Source organism: Cupressus sempervirens, chromosome 3 (assembly GCF_028749045.1).
Source record: "Cupressus sempervirens isolate cs-2001-9-10 chromosome 3, ASM2874904v1, whole genome shotgun sequence".
In the NCBI taxonomy this organism is placed as follows: Eukaryota; Viridiplantae; Streptophyta; class Pinopsida; order Cupressales; family Cupressaceae; genus Cupressus; species Cupressus sempervirens.
In genome coordinates, this window is record NC_143120.1 from 522,719,678 (window position 1) to 522,730,509 (window position 10,832).

Genomic DNA, 10,832 nt, shown 5'->3' on the forward strand with positions numbered 1-10,832 from the left:
CTATCCATCCACCTCATTGACCTACCACTCGCCCATCCACAACTCATAGATTGGGACCAACCAAGCGTCATACACATTGATGAGTTCACATTATAGGAAGCACTTCTGAGATTCATGGGAGCCGAAACACCTCACAAGAAAACAAAGCCAAATTTTGCCTATATCTAAAAGCTAGATCCCAAGGGGTATTTTGGAGAAAATACCCAACCTTCGATACACCTAAAACTAGAACTAAGGTGAATCCAGGACTAGCTAAGGCAGCGAAGAGAACCCCTCAGCAAAGAAATCCAGAGCCACAAGCAGAACATGAGGATTTAGCATTACCTCCTCAAGATAATCAACCAGAGATATCTTCTATTCTAATTGAGGATACTAGAGAAGTCAACATCGGTTCTTCAGAGATCCCTAGACTTGTTCACATTGTTGCATCCCTATCACAAGACCAAGCTGACCTCCTCTTTGAGGTCTTAAGAGAAAACATTCCCCAATTTGCATGGTCATATTAGGACATGCCAAGACTTGATCCAAAGCTTGTAGTTCATCATCTTGTAGTCGATCCATAGATCAAGCCCGTCAAACAAAAGCTTGAAAAAATGCACCCCAAGGTGGCATTACTGGTCAAAATTGATTTAGAAAGAATGTTAGCTGCTAAGGTTATCTGACCTATCGACTATTCAGAGTGGATCTCCAACATGGTCCTCGTCACTAAGCCTTCTGGTGACATCAGAATCTGCACTGATTTCAGAGATCTTAACAAAGCTTTTCCAAAAGATGATTTTCCCTTGCCCAACATAGATATGATCGTAGATCTTACAGCTGGACATGAAATTCTGTCCCTCATGGATCGATTTTCTGGGTATAATCAGATCAAGATTGCAAAAGAGGATCAGCATAAGACAACATTCACTACCCCTTGGGGAACCTTTTGCTACAACATGATGTCTTTTGGCCTAAAGAATGCTGGGGCTACCTATCAAAGAGCTATGACAACCATTTTTCATGATCTCATCCATAGCATTTTGGAGGATTATGTGGATGATATCTTGGTCAAGTCTCATACCTTCATGTATCATCTTGCTGACTTGGAGAAAGTCTTTGATAGGTTAGCCAAATATCATCTCATGCTGAATCCCAAGAAATGTGTCTTTGGGGTCACATCTGGCAAGCTTCTAGGCTTTATAGTTTCTAAACGAGGTATAGAGATCAACCCCAAGAAGGTCAAGGCTATCTTAGACATGCCTCCTCCCTAGACACTGCGACAACTTCGCTCTCTTCAGGGAAAGCTTCAATCTGTTCGGAGCTTCATCTCCTAGCTTGCAGATAAGTGTACACCATTTTCACATTTACTGAAGAAGGATGAGAACTTCAAGTGGGATCCTTTATGTCAGTGCAGCTTTGACCATCTCAAGCAGTATCTCATCAATCCCCTATCTTGGTTCCACTAGTCCCTGGTCGTCCCCTGATTCTGTACATATCAGCAACACCTACTACTCTAGGGGCACTTCTAGCACAGCTTGATGACTACAACAGAGAAAGAGCCATCTACTACATCGGTAGAACCCTAGTTGGTTATGAACTCAATTACACTCTTATGGAAAAAGCTTGTTTGGCAGTTGTTTTCTCAACTCAAAAGCTTTGTCACTACATGCTAAGTCATACCATCCAACTAGTCTCCAAGATCGACCCTCTCAAGTATATGCTCTCTAGAATAGCACTTACAGGCCGTTTGGCCAAATGGGTTATGCTCCTTAGCGAATTTGACATCTAGTATGTAGATAGAAAGGCAATCAAAGGGCAAGCTATAGTAGATCACCTAGCTGATGCACCTCTAATAGATGCATATCCTTTGATCACAGAATTTCTAGATGAGCATATCTGCCTAATTGAAGAACAACCCCCATGGAAGCTTTATTTTGATGGTTCATACACATCTCATGGATCAGGGGCAGGAATATTGTTGGTCACACCTCAAGGGGATTACATTCCAAAAGCCTTCAAGCTACAATTCCCTAGCACCAACAATATAGCTAAGTATGAAGCTCTTGTAGTAGGATTAAAGATAGTTGTAGAATGAAATATCACTGAGTTACAAATCTTTGGCGATTCTCAGCTCATCATCAAGCAAGCCCTAAATGAATATCAAACCAAAGATGAAAAGCTATTACCCTACAAAGAGCTAGTTGATCAGCTAACCCAGCATTTTACAAAGCTTCAGTTTACACAAGTACCTCGAATGCAGAAAAAAGTAGTAGATGCTATGGCTACTATAGGCTCGCTCTTGGAAATTTCCCAAGCAGCTACACAGTATGAGTTTTTAGTCAAGTAGCTCCTCACACCTGCCTATGCGAATGATGACTCAAATCATATTTGTATCTTGGTTGGTCCCCAATCCCTTTGGTACCATGAGATTCATGCTTACCTTAACGATGGTATCATATCCCCTCGACTCACATGTACCCAATGCCAGAACCTCATCCAAAAATCCTCCCACTATGTTATCATAGCTAATACCCTATATCGTCGGGGTTATCATGATACTCTCTCTCAATGTTTAGACCAAAACGAGGCTGCGATGGTGTTAAAAGAAGTATACTCTAGACTTTGTGGTGCCCACATGAGTGGTATTGTCCTAGCATGACAAATCCTTAGAGAAGGCTACTATTGGCCTACCATTGAAGAAGACTCCTGTGACTTTGTCAGAAAGTGTCTCCCATGTCAGTAGCATGCAAATCTTGTGCACGCTCCAGTATAGGATCTACAACATATTGCACCACCTTGGCCTTTCACTTGTTGGGGCCTTGATCTAGTTGGAACTATCACACCTCTCTCATCTGATGGACATAAATGGATAATAACAGCTACAGACTATTTCACTAAATGGATGGAAGTAGTCCCCCTAGTCTCAGCTACAGGAGTTCAGGTCTCCAAGTTCATCTTGTACCACATTGTTTGTCACTTCGGCATCCCATCCACCATCTTCACTGACCATGGAGGTAACTTTGAAAATCTCAACATGGAAGAATTATGCACTTCCCTCTGCATCCATCACCACTTTTCTAGCCCATATTTCCCACAAGGTAATGGCCAGATAGAGGCAACTAACAAAACCCTCCTCAAAATCCTAAAGAAAGTTGTCAATGATTCTGGCCGTGATTGACACCTACAAATAAATCCAGCCCTATGGGCCTATCAAAACTCCTTTCGTATATCCATAGGCACAACTCCATACTCCCTAGTCTATGGTGCTGAAGTGGTACTACCTATAGAAGTTGAACTTCCCTCCTTGTGCATATCTTTGCAAGGGAAAATATCAGATGAGGAATACAGAGTAGCTCGGCTCACCCAGCTAGATCTCTTAGACGAGAAGCGACAACAGGCCTATGATCATCTCATAGTCTATCAAACTCATCTCAAAAGGAATTTCAACAAGAAGGTGCTCCCACGACACTTTCAGCCAGGTGACATGGTCCTCAAAGAAAACTTGAAAGTCTAAGCAGATCGAGAAAAGAAAGGCAAGTTTGAACCTACATGGCTTGGTCCTTATGTTGTCACTGCATCCTTTGGCTCTGGCACCTATCAGCTATCTACACCAAAAGGAGAACTCTTGAATGATCCTACTAACATCATTCATCTCAAGAAGTTCTATGCTTGAAGATCCTTGGTATACCCAGCTTTTGAAAAATACAAAAAAAAAAATAGTAAAGAGAAATAAGTGTCCAGTGGTGAAAACTTGGCAATTCAAGCGCCTTGGATAGGTACCTTGGTGAAAACTTGGTAATTCAGGTGCCTTGTGTACTAAGACTAATCCATTATCTATCACTATCCTATCCCTCATCCATTCACCCACCATCCCATAAGACACACCTGCTTGTTCCCTTGGTGTTCCAACCAAATATCCAAAATCTGATGAAGCTTGTAAATACCTCATGTACAGCTTGTAAATCTTGTACCAAAGCTTGTATTATACCTTGTAAATCTTGTACCATACCTTGTATATTTGAATCTTGTCCAAAGCTTGTACCATATTCCAACTTGTAAATAAGCTTGTATCTTAGCTTGTATACTATCACGTGCACACACAAAACCCCATTTTCACTTAAGCTTTTCGCAAACCATCTAACTACCCACCTATCAACTATTATAGACATCCCTCCCTTCATAAACATTTCCATCTCACAAAACCCAAACATGAACACAACCTTGTACATTTGTAACATATCTTGGTCAGTCAGCTTGTACATCCTCTTTAGTTTAGTACAATTGTATCTATCTAGCTTTCGTGTCAGTTCCTCCTTGATCAACATCTTGCACACATCGCACAACCCTTGGTCACCAAACTGTTATCCTTCTTAGTTCAGCTTGCCAGACACATCACTCATCTCGATCCACCAGCTTAGGTGCTCTCCGATAGATCCTTGCAGGATATAGCTTTCCTCATGTCTGATCTTGGTCCGTTAGTACCTTGTCCTACCCATCTCATTGGCAAACGGTTCTCTTTTGGATTTTTGCTTCCTTTTGATTTGGAATCTTCCCTTTTGGGCCTTGAAGTATCTTTTCCAAGCAATCTTTTTATTCCCTCCTCAAGGTTGCCATGATCTTCCATATCATGGTATGCTACGAATGGGAAAATCTGAGCATAAGGTCTTGATCATGTCTTTTGCTTGTTTTCTTTTCTGCTTGTGGGTTACCCAGTGTCATTTCCACGCTGCTTCATCTGGGATTCATGTGTGATGCTGGGGCAATCCTTGCATGTTTGTTTTGAGTCAGTTTGTCAGTCTTCTGGATAGTTGGTGAAAAGGCCTTGATGTTCTTGGTAACCTTGGCAATTAGCCAACAGTCCTATAGCAAATCTAGTGCTCAACTACATGGTGGTACTTCTCTTTGAAGTATCCCCCCACTCAAAAAGCTTCAATGGATTCCCTTCATCTCCATTATCCCCCATCCATATCCAGCATCCATTTCTCCTACCCCAGCTTGTGCAACCATATCTCTCAGAATCAATCATCACTCTTAGCTTTAGGGATCCACAATCCTAGTCTTAGGGATCCACCAATCCAATCAATCCACCAAGCCTCATCTTTTGAGATCCACAATCCTAGTCCTAGGGATCTTCAAAACCCATCTTCCGCCAATCTGACTCTTTGAAATCTTGTTGCATCAGCTTTATCATCCCATCATCCATCTCCCTATCCTAGATTCTTTTTTATAGCGCTTTGCTCCTTCATCCTCCATCTCCCCTGAAGTCTTAAGCTTGTTTCCTTTTGTGCATATGATAGCCCTTTATCATTCTCCCATAGTGAGAGTTTGAGCTAATTCAGCTCCTTCTCTTAGCCAATCTGAGTCTCCTTGCTTATCTCAAATTCTTGTATTTTTCAAGAAGCTGTCGAGCCTCATTTCTCTCTTTTCCGCCTTCTTGAGGGGGCATCATCTAAGTCTAGTCTCTCCTCTTCTTATCCGAGACTGGGACAACCTTGTTGCTAAAACATCTTCCTTGTGTCGTCTTCATTCGAACTTCTTTGAAATAATGTTGTCTCAACACTATGTCAAAGAGGGGCAAAATGTAGACACCTAAATTTGATTACACCGCTTTGGTAATCCTATTTAGTTATCTCTAAAGGCATCATTAATTAAATCTATATTTAGTTAATCCTTTTCCATCCCCTAGCTGATTAATTTAATTAATTATCTATAGTCCTAATTGATAAATCAAATAACCTATTATTTATCAATTAAATCCTATTCTTCTATCTAATTCCAAAATCCCCATTTATTAAATAAATCTATTTGATAAATAAAACCCTCAAATCTAAAAGCCCATAACTTATTCCTAAACCCTCTTTTTAGCCTAATCCACCCCATCCACCCATACTAACTAAGCTTAGCCACTAACTCACCCACCCTCATGAATGCCATCCACTTGCAAATCTCTAACATCCCTAATCTAATCCTAAACCCAAGCCTAATCCACCCCCTAATGTTGTCACATTCCCTAAGCAAGCTTAAGACTTTCCTAAGCCAAGGAAAGTCAACAATCTCAACTCCCTCCAAAATATCCCAACCACTTAGCAATGAATGCTCTTACAAAAGCCATAAAGACTCTTACAAGCTCTTACAAGCCATAATGAAGGGTCTTTATGAAGATATTATCCCTTGAGCCTCCTTTGTTGACTCATCCTTCCCCTTTCCTCCATCCACTAACCCTATGACATGTGTCACTCCCTGATTGGTGCTAAACAAACACAATCCATGTGCTCTCCTCTCATGCAATCTCAACCCTCCTTAAGCTTTTCCCCATCCTTGCATCTTAGCCCTCCATCCCTCAAGCCCTTAGCCTATAAATTGAATCCCCTCCCAAGCCATTTCATCACAATCTTGGAGCTAAAGTTATAATGCCCTTTTGAGAGCCAAAAGCCATCAACCATACCCTTATGATGCCAAATTGAGAGCTCACAAAGCTACCAATTTGCCATTTTCCATCTCCATTGAAGCTAGTTTTTGAGAACCTCGAGCATACATCCCAATCCTTAGACTCATCTACCAAGCAAGGAGCTAAATCCTATTGGGAGAGTCCATTCATTTGGCTCACATTTCCAATTGGGGTTTCCTCTTTAGTCTCTCATTTATGTTATGGTTTATATGCTAGTTAATGCTTTTGTTTTTGAATAGATTAGTATTACTTGCTAACATATTTCTCATATACAGTAATTGTTGACATTGATCCTAATTATATTCCTATCATTGTTATGCATGCATTTGTCTACATAGCTGGGGTCATAAATACTTTCTGAGATGAATCTTCCATGAACATTTCAAACCTGATGGTTGAGGTATCAAATTGGGTAACATGTCCCTTTGTGAGAGTAGGAAAAGAAGAGAAAGTCTCAAAAATATTTTCCAAATTCTCACATTGCTCTATTGTGAGGGCATGAGGAGCCGCAAAAGAGATGGGTGCTACTAAATTTTTTACCTCTAAGATGGGGATAGTAGGTATAAAAACTATAGAAAATGAGTCCACATTGGTGTCCAATGTAGACAAAAAACTTTAATCTAGAATAGACACTCCTTTGATATTTGGTTGATGTGTGGCTAAAAGAATAACCACCTCTTCTTCTTCATTTGAATCATGTGTCTTTGGTCAAGTGAGAGAAGAATGGGATGTCTAAGGAACACCCTTTCCTCCTTTTTATCTTCAATAATAATCCATTTTGGTTACATTTGTTTCATCCTAGAGATCTATCCAAACATCCTCCATGTGATCAACATGGGTGAATGTTTTTTTCATTTTTGAGTTCATACCCCTACAGTCAAAATCAGCCCAGGATTTGAGCTTCTTTAGTGTGATCAATAGAAGTTAATTCTCCATACAATTGGCTTTAAGAACCATGATTATTTCATGCTTACCAATTTTCAAAGGATTTTGAGAGGAAATCCCAAATCCTGACATGTGCTAAGTTGTCTAGTATACTTGCATGATCATGAGTTACCTAGCCAATTCCATAAGGATGATACTATTAGTGGGATACCTTGGTAGAGTATAAGGTTCAACCTCAAAGAAACCAACTCTCATATATGTGAAAGTTGGGAATTGTAGGAACAAACACCCATATTGATTGATCTTCTTCAATGCCTCATCTAATACTCTTTTCTTTGCCAGTTCCTTATCAAAGAAACATTTAAAAAGTCCATAGAAGACATCTTGTACCCTTCTATCATGGTATTTTTCATTGAATAAGGGTCAAATTCTCATAGTAGTTTGAAATAAGAACTAAGACTCTTTCTCCTCAATAGAGAGCCTAAAAAAATTCCCTATAGTATCAACAATGTAGACAAGGCAAGAATTCATGTTGAAATAGAGATAATTCTCACATGAATCAACTTCTTGCATATTGTTGTGCTAATAATTTCTCCCCAATAGATGTATTCTTTTCTATCTAGAATTTTGTAGATGAACTTGTATGTCCATGGTTCAAATTGGTTTAACTTCTTGAGTCCACAAATCTGACTAAGTAGAGTAATTAGATCATTGACTTGCTGAAAAAATTAGTCCTATGCATCACCTTTGGTCATCTAGAGAAATTTATTCTCTTGTTGACAAACAAATTTTCATTAGAAAGCTTCATGTAATCAAGTTTATTCCTGTTCCACATTTTTTTGTGAATTCTCCTTTGTCAAATCTACACCTTCTGGATTTACAAGCACTTTGAAAACTTTCTCAATGATGGGGGGATGTAAACACAGAACAAATTTCCCATTATATCCTTGATTGATTTTGTTTTTGGATCAAAATTCTTTGCACATTCCCACATGAACATAGGTTCTAAGGTTGTCATTGGGAAAGTGAAGACCAAATGAATATTGCTAATTTTGATTCAAAGAATGTCTCCTTAAAATGATGCATTTATTCTTTGTAGAAAATCCTACATATCAACATGACCAATCTCTTTATCTCTACTTTCATCATATGAGGAAAAAACATTAGATGGAGTGGTATGGGCCAATTATTTGTCTTGTTCATACTTCATTTTTTCCTTACCTTTTGAAGGTGAAGATTCTTTAGCCATATCATGACTCGAACAATTTGTTGCAACATGAAAATTCCAAAGGGTGAAAAATGTTGAAAATTGTTGGAATGTTCAAATGGGCACTAGTTCATTTAACCCTAAATTTTGACCCTAAATTTCAACCAACTCTTTTAAATGGCTTGGTTGGTCGATTATAAAGGCAAGTTTTTTTTTTTTTTTTTTTAATAACATGCCCATGTTGGTCACAATTGCAACCAATTATGTGTATTTTGTGTTGGTCTCAATTGTGATGCACATGTCAGCATAAAGACAAAAAAAGGGCATGGAATTCACATTTCACTTGAGCAAGTCAGTGTCGAGGGTTTTTCTTGAGTGCCATTCCAGCATTTCGCATAGTGAGAAGAGGTTGAATCCTCAAAGCAGTATCAATACACATATCTAGAATGAATTTTGGAGGCCCTAGGTAGTTTAAAAGGCCAATTTGGTTTCCTTATCAATAATTTCTCAGGCATTGAGTAAGTCACCGAGAAGAAAGCACGTTCAAAAGCACAACTTTGGCAAAGATGAGAGATTTGAATAGCTTGTTGATTTTGTGTTCAAGGAGGGGTAGAGCATGAGGGCATAGTGGAGGGCATTTCGATTGGAGCATCATTCGAGCATATAGGGCCACTTGAAGACTTACCACCATCAAAGGTAAGGGAAAAATGCAACTATTTCTATGGTATATGCAGCATCAATTTATAATGTGGCTTGTTACGTAGAGTTTATTTGTAAATGGCTTGCAATGTGAATATGGTTGGGGTCTAGCAACCTGTGCGGCTAACTTCATCCTTCACTTTTCCTTCTTGAGCTGATAAAATTGGAAGAGGGTTTTATGGCAGATTGAGGGCATCAAATTGTGATGGTTTTAATCTTTTCTTTTTGTTGGTTCTTCATCTACCCTACCTTCTCTTTCATATACAGTTCAATTTTGGTGAAAGAGGCACAAAATAATTCAACAAAAATTATAAGAAGCCTAGGGCTACAACAGGGTTTGGTATCATTGAAGTTTTTACTGCTGATTGGCGAAGGGTTTTATATTGTTGACTTGCTTTTTTGGGCAACGAATGTTAAAAGGGTTTCTTCCACTACCCAGATATGCTATTTGATCATAACAGGTTTTTTTTCTCTATGAAATAATGAAGAAGAAGAGTTGAAAATTAAAATAGACTTAATAGTGGGGCAAGGGCCCTAGCTCGGTTGGATAAATCTTCCCTATTGCAGGGGGTTAATCATGGGTTCTAGTCTCCCCTGTCCCTATGGTACTGGTGAGCATGTCGCGCCAGCGCTATCGATCACGTTAAAAAGTTTATCTGGCACACTGCAGTTTATAGGGGGGGCTGTGCTGCACCCGATTCCTGCAGCCTTTTAAAAAAATAAAAATAAAAATAGACTTAATAGTTACAATCTAAGATACTTCCTAGGTATTGCATAGATGTAGTATACAAATGCTTTGCAATATCCTCTTCACTAATCTTCTTTCCATCTAAATCCCCTTCCTTCAAAACATCTTCAATAGCCTTAGCAATCTCCTAAGTACCAATATAAGGAGCACATATATTCAGAATAACCTTATCATTATTCCTAGAGAAAGCCATGGCCCATTCTGCCGATTCTCTCACATTTTGAGGAAAAAGACTGATATCTCCTATAAGTTGAACCCTAATTCCATACTTTTTAACCATGCTTTCCTTCTCAACAAGAAGATCAAGCTTCTCCTTCATTAAATTCATAAGTGTCTCAACTTCTTCCTTTGAGTGCTTGAAATTCTCAATACTGAAAGCATAAACACTCACACATTTTATACCAATTTCATAACAATCTCTCAAAGTATGCATCAAGCTATTATACCCATATTCATGGCCACTCCATTTTTGCATATTTCTATTCATTGCATATCTTGTATTACCATTCATTATGATTGTAACATGCTTTGGAATAGGGCCTTCTGAAACAGACCATAATAGAAATCTCCTAAACAATTCCCTTGTTGAATTTGCAAGAAATGAAAAACTTTCTTGCAAGTAAGAACTATTGAAGGATTGGAATGCTATTAAAATTGTCATCTTTGATAATGGGTGGCATTTCTTGATCATAATGAAGGAATATATAATAGTTTTTTCTTGTGGGTCTTTAACCATGTACCACAAAATCATTTGTGATGGAAAAATTAGGGTTGGCTTATCTTATCTTATAATTTTTTTTATGAAAATTAGATTCTAGATCTCTCTTTAAAGTTCTATTCTATGTCATTTTTAGCCTTAAAAGACA

The 10,832-nt window shown here is 38.7% G+C and overlaps 1 pseudogene; it reads right to left on the reverse strand.

Annotated features, from left to right (window-relative positions):
- Window positions 1–9,955: 9,955 nt before the first annotated feature.
- On the reverse strand, window positions 9,956–10,627 carry LOC149567478 (dehydrodolichyl diphosphate synthase 6 pseudogene; annotated as a pseudogene).
- Between the last annotated feature and the right edge of the window lie 205 nt (window positions 10,628–10,832).